Source organism: Trachemys scripta, chromosome 2 (assembly GCF_013100865.1).
Source record: "Trachemys scripta elegans isolate TJP31775 chromosome 2, CAS_Tse_1.0, whole genome shotgun sequence".
Lineage (NCBI taxonomy): Eukaryota > Metazoa > Chordata > Testudines > Emydidae > Trachemys > Trachemys scripta.
Window position 1 is genome coordinate 271,511,095 of NC_048299.1, and position 13,867 is coordinate 271,524,961.

Below are 13,867 nucleotides of genomic sequence, written 5' to 3' on the forward strand. Positions count from 1 at the left end.
TGGGCTGTAGTCCACGAAAGCTTATGCTCTAATAAATTTGTTAGTCTCTGATATATGCATCCGAAGAAGTGGGCTGTAGTCCACGAAAGCTTATGCTCTAATAAATTTGTTAGTCTCTAAGGTGCCACAAGTACTCCTGTTCTTCTTTTTAATTTCCCAGATATAGATTGGAGGACAAGTAGTACTAATAATGGTAGGGCCCAGATTTCCCTGGTTGTGGTAGCTGACAGATTTCTTCACCAAACCAACAAGAGGGGATGCCATTTTAGATTTGGTATTGGTGAGTAGTGAGGACCTCATAGAACTGGTTGTACGGGACAACCTTGGTTCAAGTGATAGTGAGTTAATTCAGTCTAAACTAAATAGAACAATAAACAAAAACAGGTCTGCAACTAGGGTCGTTGATTTCAAAGGGGCAAACTTAAAAAAAAATAAGGGAATTAGTTAGGAAAGTGGACTAGACTGAAGAACTCAAGAAACTGAATGTGGAGGGGAATTGGAATTACTTTAAGTTAAAGTTGCAAAAACTACCTGAAGCCTGCATCTCAAGCAAAGGGAAAAAAGCTGCTTGTGTTTTGTCAATGGCCTTGACAAAGTTCTTCATCAGACCCAGCTTGATGTGTAAGGGTGGTAACAAAATCTTCCTTGATTCAACAAGTGGTGGATGCTGAACACTTTTCCTCCCAGGCTCCAATGACTGTTGGAATGGCCAATCTTTCTTGATGTAGTGGGAATCTCTTGCACGACTATCCCATTCACAGAGAAAACAGCAGTACTTTGTGTATCCAGTCTGCAGACCAAGGAAGAGAGCAACAACCTTCAAATGCCACAAAGCTGCCACTGATGTTGGTCATAGTTTATGCACCTCAAAAGTTGTTTCATGTTGTCATAGGTTTCCTTCATATGGACTGCATGACCAACTGGAATTGATGGCAAAACATTGCCATTATGCAGTAAAACAGCTTTAAGACTCGTCTTCCATGAATCAATGAACAGTCTCCGCTCATCTGGATCGTGAACGATGTTGAGGGCTGCCATCACACCATCGATGTTGTTGCAGGCTACAAGATCATCTTCCATGAAGAAGAATGGGACAAGATCCTTTTGACGGTCACGGAACATGGAAACCCTAACATCACCTGCCAGGAGATTTCACTGCTGTAGTCTGGAGCCCAACAGCTCTGCCTTACTCTTGGGTAGTTCCAAATCCCTGACAAGGTCATTCAGTTCACCTTGTGTTATGAGGTGTAGTTCAGAGGAGGAGGATGGAAGAAAATGTGGGTCCTGTGACATTGATGGTTCAGGACCAGAAGTTTCATCCTCTTCCTCTGACTCAATTGAGAATGATTCTGGTGCATCAGAAACCGGCAGTCCTTCTCCGTGGGATACTGGGCGTATAGCTGATGGAATGTTTGGATAATGCACAGTCCACTTTTTCTTCTTTGACACACCTTTCCCAACTGGAGGCACCATGCAGAAGTAACAATTGCTGGTATGATCTGTTGGCTCTCTCCAAATCATTGGCACTGCAAAAGGCATAGATTTCCTTTTCCTGTTCAACCACTGGTGAAGATTTGTTGCACAAGTGTTGCAGTATATGTGTAGGGCCCACCTCTTATCCTGATCTCCAATTTTGCAGCCAAAATAAAGGTGATAGGCTTTCTTAACCATAGTGGTTATACTGCGCTTTTGTGATGCAAAAGTCACTTCACCACAAACATAGCAGAAGTTATCTGCACTGTTCACACAAGTATGAGGCATCTCTGCTCACTTTGGCTAAACAGAAATGTGTCCCTTTGCAAAATCAAACACTGACAAATAAGAGAGCACGACACTGTATGATTTCTAGAGCTGATATAGGGCAATTTGTTCAGCAGAGTGATGTAAGCTTCGTTATGATTGCATCATCCATGACTTCTAGGAATAACATGATGCAATTCATGTCATGTATGACGCAATACCAGCTTCAGATTGCATCATTCATTGTTTTGCCTAAAAAGCAAGTACTGTCCAAACCCAGTCATAGATTTATTCATAGATCCAGTCAAAGATGTATTTTAGTCATTTCTGGTTTAAATTGAGATCCCTTCCCTTTATAACTCACTTATCCTCCGCCATTCCCAAGTCAAGGGTCGTATATACTGACCCAATAGCATATCTTGAAAACTAGAGCCAATCAACAATTTTAAGCATCATTTTCATTCTCAGTGACCCAGAATTAGTAAAGTTTGACTACATTTATTTCAGAAGCATTTTGGCTGTAGAGCAGTGTTATTACTCAAAGTTCTGTATTAATTTGCCTATTAAGGAATCTATATGTCAAAAACATTTCCTGAATCTTTTGTTGTTGTTGTCTGTATTGTTACAAACATACTTGCTGACAGGTATTTTGAAATAAATTACCAAAATAATTGAAATGGGCATGGTTACATTGTGTTATTTTGACAAAGAAATTATGCAGAATTTTAAAATATTGTGTGCAAAATTTTTGTTTTTTTGTGCAGAATTTTTAATTTTTTGGCACAGAATTCCCTGAGGAGTAAGTAACTCAGCCAGAGGTTAGGGGTCTATTACAAGAGTGAGTGGGCAAGGTTCCGTGGCCTGCAATGTGCAGGAAGTCAGACTAGATGATCATGATGGTGCCTTCTGGTCTTAAAGACTTAGGCTTGGTCTACACTACCCGCCTGATTCGGCGGGTAGAGATCAATCCCAGAAGCGCTCCCCCGTTGACTGCTGAACTCCTGCTGGCCGAGAGGAGGAAGCGCTGTCGACGGCTGAGCTTGCCTGCGCCGCGTGGACCCACAGTAAGTAAACTTAATTCGATCTAGGAAACGTCGACTTCAGCTACGCTATTCTCGTAGCTGAAGTTGCGTTTCCTAGATCGATCCCCCGCCCCAGTGTGGACCAAGCCTAAGAGTCTATGTGTATACCTACCCAATTTGGGAATTACCCCCACCCAGCTGCAGTACAGATATCACCTATAGGTGAAATTCACCACTGCGCTTTGGGCCAGCACAAACCCAGTGCCCCACTTAAGTCTCACTTAAACCCTCAGATAAGGCTTTAGGGTTGCACAGACCTTGTGCTGGTCTTCTGCAGAGAGGTGGATTTGAGAGCTTCAAAGGCTGCTGAGCATGTTGCCTAGGAACCCACTCCTCTGCAGACAAAATGACTCAGGAAGCCTCCATTGAAGTGCTACAGCGCCACTCCTCCCCAAGCCCGGCTCAGGGCGTGGGTGGGGAATAAGTAGAAGCTTGCCTTGCAATTATAAATATATAGGAGATGTTCTATATCCATACAGATGATAGGGTAGGCTAATTTGTGGCTGCTACCAGTGGTGCGAAAGGAGACTGTCCTTCCCTCATGTACTTTGTGCCTTTCAAAATGAGACCTCCCTTAAAGCAACATATAATTATAGAGGCAGAAAGGCAGGGAGACCAGTTTCCCTCATTGCGGGGGAAAGATTTGGCCATTCACAGTTTAGTCAAAATCAAACAACAACAGAGCAATGTAACAGCCCGGCTGGAAAGCAATGAAGACACTCACCAGGAGAAATTATACCTATGAGAGGAAAGCTCAGCGAAATGTCACATCGCCTATTAATACAGAAGACATAACCACCAATTATGCTCTGTTCAGAGCAAGATTCAGCTAAGTGTAGATCAGCGTGTATCCTTTGACTACGTAAGAGGGTATGTTATTTGCCTTGATCAGCAACTTGAAATAATGGCACAGTTAAAAATATGTGTTTTATTGAGAATGAATATATTTACCTTGCTGGCAATTACAGTTTTGCTCTTGGTTTAATCTAGATGCTCAATCACATTATTGCTCTTTTTGTTCGTTTGCCTCCATTTCTATTCCTGTGCTGTTTGTTTCACTTGCCTTGGCAAGGAGGGAGACTGTCGTTTGCATGGTCCACGCGCCCACACAGAGCACACGGTAGTCAAGTAAGGAACGAGGATTAGGGAAGCATGGGGGAATTTGGGGCTATGGATTAGTAGGGGGGGAGAATTCTAACAGATATCGGAGCACAAGGCTATTTTCCAACTCACCGTACAACAAAGCTTAAGCCTTAGGACACCTGGTTAATTCCAAATAGCCAGATTCACTTTTAGAGTAGCCATTGTCTTAAACCAGAGACGGGTTTGGCCCCAGGGATATATGTAGCACTCATATATTAAGATATATATGGTACCAGAAATGTGGACTGGTTTTTGGGCAAAGAACTGGATGGAATGCCATTGCTATATTTTCCTATGGCCTGTACTTTTAAGGTTTGGAACGGGACACAGCTCAGGGGAGCAGGGTAAAGTCAAAATAGAGTCTAGTGCTTCTAGGAGACGCTCCAGAAGTGGGGCTTTTGTTTGATTCTGACAAAACTTTTAATAAAATGCTCCAGTTTAAAACAGCGGCCTGATCTGAGTGTAACATACAATACAGTGGGGATCAGCCAGTTTGTGGAGCCGCTGACGGGGACTCTGGGACAGAGATGAATGAGGGTTTCTGGCCACTGGGAAGCACAACAGCTTGGGATTGGGTCTTTCCAAATGTGCTGCTGCCTGACCCTAAGTTGTTGTTCAAACCCCCTTGCTCCCGTGGTCTGCCCTCCTGACAAGCCCCATCTCTTTCTGCTGCTAGTTACAGATTACTCCCTCCAGCTGGAGCCAGCAGGGTGGAGGTGGTTCACATCAGGAGGACTGTTCAGAGAAACGGGTAATCAACTGATGCAGTCCACCCATTTTAAGCTATGATCAGGAGGAATGGGGACAAGGTGGGCATTAGGGAGTTGTGAAGATTCTCCTCTGGTGCAAAAGGGAAGAACCGATAAGGGGAAGGGAAAGGAGAGTCTGGTTCCAGCCACCTCCCCCCACATTTAAAATACTGAGCTGAGAATACAGCTGTCCTCAGCACTCTAAGGGTTAAAGCCTGAGAGACTCATCTGACCCATGTCAGTTCAACATGTGGATGAACCTCGTGTTAATTATTGGATTAGCTCAATGGTCTGGGTCGAAATCCAAGCTTGCTTTTACCAGCTGTGCTGGAGGAAGTCTAATGCACTAAACCTGATACTGAAAGTTAGGGTTCAACAGAAACAGCATTACTATAGTCTGTAGCAAAATCACCAGGGAAAAGCTGCCATTAGAGAAGTCCACCCATAGTGTATGCACAGTTCCTCCTGCTGCTTTCTCTTCCTCTCAACACTCAGGGGATTGGCCCTCACAACTCAGGGTACCTCTGGGCAATGGTATGTTACAACACAACAAAAGCAAGGTGTGCAGCGTATCATGTCCCAGATCAGGTTTCCAACTTACAGGCATGCTAGCTAGAACACAACTCTAAACTTCTGCAGCTCTTTGTTGTGTTCAGAATATGCTCCTAGCTCAACGGGCCCTGATTCCCATTGGGGTCTGTGGGCTATACTGTAATGTAACTATTAAATGACAATTATTGTATGCAGTGTTGCTGTAGTCAGTCCCAGGATATTAGAGAGACAAGGTGGGTGAGGGAATATCTTTTTTTAGACCAACTTCTGTTGGTGAGAGAGACACGATTTTGAGTTTACACAGAGCTCTTCTTCAAGCCTGAGGAAGGTACTGAGACCTGAAGAAGAGCTCTATGTAGCTCGAAAGCTTGTCTCTCTCACCCACAGAAGTTGGTCCAATAAAAGACCAACTTTCTAACAACAGTTATTGTTTTATATTAGGCCTACTACAACTCACAGCATCACAATCCATTTGTAAAGAACCACAGAGGGTATACAGAACTCTTCATGTTGCTGTGACTCCTGAGATGAAGATCCAACAGAGGTGGGCATGTGTAAAGTCCATTGGAACAAGGCAGCTAAATTAAGGTTACAGAGGATGTCACATAGAATCCATAAGAACATGTTACATGTCTGAAACAAGACACAATCCAATCCCGAGCTTCGCAATTGATAGCAAAATAATTCTGTAGTAACATTCTTATCAATAATCTCTATTCAGACAAGGAATTCACCAACTTTGTGTGTATGGCTCTTCCGATAGGTTATCTTCTGTATGAAGCAACATGAGCAAGGAAAATAATGACATTATTAGCAGCAGTAGTAGTGGGGATATTTTGCTGTTAAACAAAAAGCCTTCACAACAAACAAGATCATTATGCATAAAAAGGGGAAAGTTACTGTATAAAATATATCCCCATGAGTCATCAATAAATCCTGATCACGAACCTGTTCCATAGGTTTGGGTTGTCAGGAGCTTAGTTAAACTCTTGACAGTATTCCTGCATTTCAGGTGCTCAAATGCACTTGCTCTCCTTTGACTTTCCTTAACATTCTCACAGTGTCTAAGAGCACTGGCTTCTGGAAGTCGCTGATCATGATATCCTATGCAGTTGTTCTCAAAGTGTGGGTCGGGACACCAAAGTGGGTCAGGACTCCATTTTAATTGAGGCATTAGACTTGCTGGGGCCTGAGGGCTTCAGCCCGGGGTGACGGGGTTCAGGTTACAGGCCTCCTGCCTGGGGCTGAAGTCCTTGGGCTTCAGCTTTGGCCCACCTGCACGGGATGATGGGACTTGTGCTTTGTCTTTGTCCCCCTCCCTACCCAGGGCAGCGGGGCTCGGGTGGGCTCAGGCATTGGTCCCCCCGCTTAGGTCGTGTAGTAATTTTTGTTGTCAGAAGGGGGTTGCAGTACAATGAAGTTTGAGACCCCTGTTCTAATATATTCTTGAGCTGCTCATTAACACCCTTCGGGATTGCTCCAAGTGCTGCAATAATCATTGGGATAGTCTTTATTCTAGCTTTCCATAATCAATCCACTTTGTGGCTGACTTCTTCATACTTTCACATCTTCTCTTCTTACTTCTTTTTTATATTTCTGACTGCTAGTATGGCAATATGAACCCAAATGATCTTATTTGTCTTCCTTTCTACAAGAACTACGTCTGGCCTGCTTGCCTGCACCATTCTGTCTGTGATAATTGCCAGATCCCATGAAAGCTTAGCCTCTTCCTTCTCTAGAGTGCCTTCAATTCAGTGATCATATTACCTCATGCTTTCTTTAAATTCATATTTGCCAGACACTCCAATGCAGACACTGGGAGACCTCACTGTATTCTTATTAGTAATATTGTATTCTGTAGTGTCTAGGAACCCCTCTCATGGACCCAGACATTAGTTTAAAAAGTACCATTCTAAAGAAACAAAACTATTTCCTTGTTGTTTATGACTTATGCTTAATTGCTCCATTCTTTTCCATTGGCCCTGACAAAGTCTTGAGAATGTAAGGTTGAAAAACTGAACTAAAATATAGTAGATCACACTGAACTTGCATGTCGGAAGCTGTCCTCTCATTTCCAAATGGGATTTACTGTCTCAAGGTTAATTAAATTCACCTCTTGGTTTCCTATTGCAATTTCAACGAGGTAAGTGGAGTTACACTGATCTCTGTAAGAAGAGAATTTGACCCTTGGATTCCAGATACTGATAAATAATCCTCAAAACCTTATGTGCTAAGGTCTGATTATTACCCAAAGGTCTGCATGCTTTTCTGAAGTGCATCCAGACTGTCTGCACTTTCTGAGTCTGGGATATTTAGCAAGGACAGACCTGTCCTATTTCTAACTTATCCAAATATTTCAGCACCTTCAAGATGGAGCTCCAGCAATGGGCAAAGGGAAGAAGGCTTTTATCTTTCCAAACGGTTTCTCTCATATTAAATTCCACAACCCAAATAAAAAAAAACTAAAGTAAATTCAAACTCTCATAAATGCATGTATTCTAGGGCAATTGCCCTGAGATCTACAGTTCAAAGATGAGGGACAGATGAGAATGGAAAACTTTCACTGTTCCCACTGTGCAGTCTGGTTATGAGGATGTCAGTGTAGAAACCTAGACCTTGACTGCCTGTAACACAGAGATAGTCGGAAATTCCTGGCTGATGAATCAAACACAACAGTATTGCTTGGTCTAGGTTTCAATTATTATTTACTAGCCCCAAGATTAGATCAAAGCATTCACTGATGAGAGGCTTTAGATTAGTATTTCAGCAGACCCAATTTCCATACACCATTAAAAGATCCTTCACTACCTGTGACTAAAGACGGTTGTCAGACAAATCCTTGTAAATGCTGATCTGCCAGATTAGCTAATACTCTCGCCAGCTCCACTGTGGGGCTGCTAAGGCCCCACCACTGGGCAACAAGGTTAGTGAAATCCCTGAATAGATGCCCAGTAAAGGGCCCTGGTGCTCATCCCCTGGCTCTGTGCTGGTCCTTACTATGATGTAAGTTAAGCCAAAGCAAACCACCCTGCTTTGAAAAGCCAACGTTCTCCAACTTCAGGATTTAAGAGGCAACATTCATGAAGGTGAATGACAGAAAAACTATTAGTCCTTAAACAGGCTCACTGTTTGGGGGTCACTGGTGTTAATTGAACAAGTCTGAAATACCCGTTTCTGGCGGGGAGCTTGTTCGTTGATCTGTAGTTCATGTTTGCTCTACAGACAAATGGAAGACACTATGTCTGCCTCCTGTACCTCATTACTGCAAACCCTTCCTCAGGTGAGTAATCCTAACTCCCTCATGTAAAGATTTGCAGCCTCAGGCCCTATGTTAAGAAATTACAATCAAGGTTCTCTCTTCTCTATAACAAGGCAAATGATGTCTGTGTAACTAATGGTCCATAACTTTTAATCAGACCTATAACCAGTGGAAGGAGGTATACTAAACTACTCGTTCTGCTATACCAATAAGAGCAGCAACCTCAGATCTGCAGCTCTTTCTAGCTCCTTTTTATTCCCAGTCCCTATTAAATAAATGACACCATGTCATAGAATCATAGAATATCAGGGTTGGACGGGACCTCAGGAGGTCATCTAGTCCAACCCCCTGCTCAAAGCAGGACCAATTCCCAACTAAATCATCCCAGCCAGGGCTTTGTCAAATTGGGCCTTAAAAACGTCTACGGATGGAGACTCCACCACCTCTCTAGGTAACTCATTCCAGTGCTTCACCACCCTCCTAGTGAAATAGTTTTTCCTAATATCCAACCTAGACCTCCCCCACTGCAACTTGAGACCATTGCTCCTTGTTCTGTCATCTGCCACCACTGAGAACAGCCTCGCTCCATCCTCTTTGGAACCCCCCTTCAGGTAGTTGAAGGCTGCTATCAAATCCCCCCTCACTCTTCTCTTCTACAGACTAAATAAGCCCGGTTTCCTAAGCCTCTCCTCATAAATCATGTGTCCCAGCCCCCTAATCATCCCTGCTCCCAAGAGCTTACCATCTAAATAGACAAGACAGACAAAAGGTAGGAGGTGAAGCCGAGGCACACAGAGGTAAAGTGACTTACCCAAGGTCACACCACAGTGGCAGAGCCAGGAATAGGACCCGGTTGTCCTGATTCCCACTCCAGTGTCCTATTCAGCAGATCACACTGCTTCTATGGAACCAGCTTGTTTGTGTGCATAGGCAGAAGGGAGGAGAACTTGTGCTAGAACTTGTGCAGAACTACAGGTCTGGCTGCTAGCTTAGAAGTAGCTCAAACCACTCGTGGATCACAGTGGCGGTGTGACAGTGGCCTCTGCTAGTCTACTACAGCTTCCATGTCTGCTGGATGTCACTACAGACCCCCATGTTCAGGGTTCTACACACCACAGATAGTCACACGCTCTCTTGGATGGCAATTTTTTCAATTAAAAAATTCTATCCAGCTAAGTGTCTTAGCAACTGATCAAACTCCCTCCCCTAAGATGTTTCATAGCAAGGCACAACAAAGCAGTTAGGGAAACATTCAAACACAGTATGCGTTCAATGACAGCTCTCCTGAATTGGTCATTAGCCTAAGCATTTTATGTTGCGCTACAAACCCTGACAGATCATAGTCTTTTACTCAACGGATGCTGTCTATTAATCGGATTAGAGAAGCAGTGTTTCCAAGCAGGCTTTAAAATCAGGGACAATGTGGAACATCTTGTCTCATCAACAAAGCACAAGACAGTTAGTTGCTAAAGAGATAACGGGAGGTTCTGTTTTCTAAGCACCGGAGGAAATGGGAGCTAAAGCAAGGGCCCTTTTCCATTAAGGAATTAACCTGTTCCAGCGTATGTGCTATCATTTCCATGGGACGACTCTTCAGTCAAGCTTATGTCGTTCGATTCTGTGAGACGTTATTCAGTGGAAGGCGTGCAGCAAAGCCTGCTGCAGAGAGATGTTCTCTCCCCTGTATCTTTTTTCTTAGATCATAGGTAGCTTTCATGTGAGTTCTTTAAACAGCTTTGCTGCTGACTCCGGTGACAGATGTCTAGGCAAAATGAACCTCCAGTGCTGTCCTCGTGTATGAATGCATCACTAACTCACTATGATTGCAGTGCAAGCAGTGGTCACCAACCGGCCAATCGCGATCGACTGGTCGATCCTAGAGGCTCTCCCAGTCGATCGCGATCTCTGGCGGCAGCGCAGTGTGGCTGCCTATGGCTACCCCGCCCCCACACTGCTTCCGGAAGCGGCCACTGCAGCCCTATGGCCCCTGGGGTGGGCAGGGGCAGGAATCTCCCTCTGCGCGCGCTGCTCCTGCCTGCAAGCACCGCCCCTGCAGCTCCCATTGGCCAGGAGAGCTGCGGGGGTGGTGCTTGCAGAGAGGGGCAGCGCGCGGAGCCACGTGCCCCCCGCCCTCCCCACCCCAGGGGTGGCAGGGGCGCACTGGCCCATTCCGGGAGCAGTGTGGGGGCAGGGTAGGCAGGGAGCCTGCCTTAGCCTTGCTGCGCCCGCCACTGACCAGGAGCCACTGGATGTAAGTGCTGCCCAGCGTGAGGCTGCACCTGAAGCCCCACCCTGAGCCCCCTCCCAGAGCCAGCACCCCGTACCCCCTTCTGCACCCTGAACCACCTTCTGCACGCCAAGCCCCACCCTGAGTCCCCTCCCAGAGCCAGCACCCCATATCCTCTTCTGCACCCCGAACCCCCTTCTGCACGCCAAGCCCCACCCTGAGCCCCCTCCCAGAGCCGGCACCCCATACCCCCTTCTGCACCCCGACCCCCCCTCCTGAACCCCAACCCCCAGCCCTGAGCCCCCTTCCAGAGCCAGCACCCCATACCCCCTTCTGCACCATGGACCGCCTCCTGCATGCCAAGCCCCACCCTGAGCCCCCTTCCAGAGCCAGCACCCCATACGCCCTTCTGCACCCCAACCCCCAGCCCTGAGCCCCCTCCCAGAGCCAGAACCCCATTCCCCCTCCCACACCCCAACCCCCAGCCCTGAGCCCTCTTCCAGAGCCAGAACCCCATGCCCCCTCCCGCACCCCAACCCCTTGAACTAGGCCTGACCCCCCTCCCAGATCCAGCACCCCAAACCCCCTCCTGCACCCCAACACTCTGCCGAAGCCCGGATCCCCCTTCTGCACCCAAGCTCCCTCCCAGAGCCAGCACCCTGCACTCCCTCCTACACCCCAACACTGTGCCCCATCCCAGAGCCCCCTACTGCACTCAAACTCTCTTCTAGAGCTTGCACCCTTCACCCCCTCCCGAACCCCAACCCCTGCCCCAGCCTTGTGAAAGCGAGTGAGGGTGGTGGAGAGCGGGCGACGGAGAGAGAGGGGGATGGAGTTAGCGCGGCAGGGCTTTGGGGAAGGGGCGTGGCCTCGAGGAAGGGGCGGGGTAGATCCTGAGTTGCCCTTAGATTCAAAAAGTGATCTTGGGCGTAAAAAGGTTGGAGACCACTGCAGTGCAAGGTTGGCTAATCAAACAGTACAGCAGCAGCACAGAGACAGCAGTCTGAAAAGACGCTCCTCACATCACTGGGCTAAAACAAGGGGAGGTGAGTTCAAAGTTTCCGTGTGTTATATGATCAACCATAGCCGCTCCGATGTCACGTTTAAACAGCGCGTAAATAATTCAAGCCAGGGCTCTGGGTCACCGCAATCATGAAGAGAACACTACACCAAGAGGAATCTCACTAAACACTTTGGGAAGCCTCTGGGAAATGATGAGCTAGCACTTTGCGAGCATTTTATTTTAACGTAGACCAACAGGAAATAAAGACTTAAACACAGGGGACTAACTATCCAAAGCAGATTTGATTAATTTAGCATTACTCCACCAAAATGACTTCTGCGTTGATGACATTTCTTGGAAGATTCGATTTACATACATAGGTGTAGCTCTTTCTACTCTCTAACCAGGGGCACTATTCTGTTGAAATCAATGGGATCAAGCCTGGATTCCATTCTTGAAAGTTCTGATGTTACACACACACACACACACACAACCCCACCCTGTGAATACACACCGTGTGCCTAGATCCTCCCATGGAAGTCAATGTACACAACTAAACACCAGGTTTGTTTAGAAGAGCAATAGGTCTGAATATTCAATGTGACTTGTGCTCCTATGTCACTTCCAAACAAAGTCACAAACCCTGCATGGGAATATCTATTGGATCCTAAAGTTTCCACTGGACTATTAAATTCCTGGATACATTTCTATTGGCCTCAGTTTTCGGAAAGCTTGTTATTACAAAACCTCCCGGCATTGGCTATCTTTGACCCAACAGCATCCCTTCAAAAGGCACATGCTGGTGAGAAATAAAGTCTGAGTTATTTTGACCACTGTGAACTCTGGACATATATTAAATTATCTGGAGTGCAAATGCATATGGTTATTTCTGGCACACTGCTATGTGCCAGAAATCCACCTTTCTGCAGCCACTCCCTCACTGCCTTTGCTTTCATGCCCTACCCGGCCTATGGTGGCAAATACGTGGTTACCGTTTTTTGATCTGTAGGTCAATTCAAGGTTCCTCCACCATTCTGTGCCTGTTGAACTGAATGGCACCTTTGAGGGCAGTGGAGAGCTGTTCCACTTGGGGGAAGTGACCATTCTGAACGCCCCTTGGAGCCCCCAGCATGTCCTCTGCCTTGCCCCCTTCATGGGATCTTCTCCTTTGCATGTTGGTCCCACTCCACAAGCTAGTGCAGAAAGGCCGTGCAATTCTAACAGTCCCTCGCTGTTAGATAAACCCACTCAGATTTTCAGAGTGTTGAGTTATCAATGTGAACACAGTTATTACTGAGTTGTAGATCATTGAGAATCTGATTCTCCCACTCTTTCTCCCACTGAGTACTTGCATTGAGTCCAAAGGCACTAGGGGTGGGAGTTAGCAGCACTCAGCGTGAGTGAGGGCGGCAGACGCAGACACAAAGCGAGCGGGTGCGTGAGAGAAGGATGGATGCATGAGAACAAAAAACTGCAAATTTGTTTTGTAACTGCAGCTTAAGTCACTGGCAACCTGAAAATAATGATCAGCCATGTGCATGAGCCAACAAAGGGCAAGTATCTGGGAAATTTGTAATATTATGTCAACCCTCCTTCTTTCTCCAAAATCTGGGGTGTTATTTGCACATTCTGGACAGTCTTTAATAGCACTGTGTCTCAGACCTTGTCTATTACAGGGTACTAAAATTGTACCTTTTAACGAGACCAATGCAGATTAATTGGCACGCCCCCAGTGTCGGCGAAGTTTTACTGGTATAGAGGAGCCTTCTACCTCTATAGCTATTGGGAAATAAGCTATACCAGTTGTAGACGGAAGAGAGCCTGAGACATAAGCCCTTGTATCAGAGGCCTGGTATGAGGCAGGACCTGCTCATAGAATGTGGCAAGAACAGGGCTGATATTGCAGAAATACACATTCCTAAGTGCTAGTCACAAAGTGCTCACGCAACCACATCCCGATATCAAGTGGTATCTGAACATCCCGATAACAAGGATGGTACAGAAACATTCCCCAAGGATAACAGGAACGCGCTGAGCCCTCCTGAAAGATAAGCTCAGGATGACAGTACGTAATAGAGATATTTTGACAGAACCAACATGTGCAAGATGATG

At 46.0% G+C, this 13,867-nt stretch overlaps 1 protein-coding gene across 1 annotated transcript in view; it reads right to left on the reverse strand.

Moving 5' to 3' along the window:
* The window catches only part of COL22A1 (collagen type XXII alpha 1 chain), a 302,778-nt gene that overhangs the window by 104,781 nt on the left and 184,130 nt on the right, over positions 1-13,867 (reverse strand). The gene's annotated exons all lie outside the window — the stretch shown is intronic.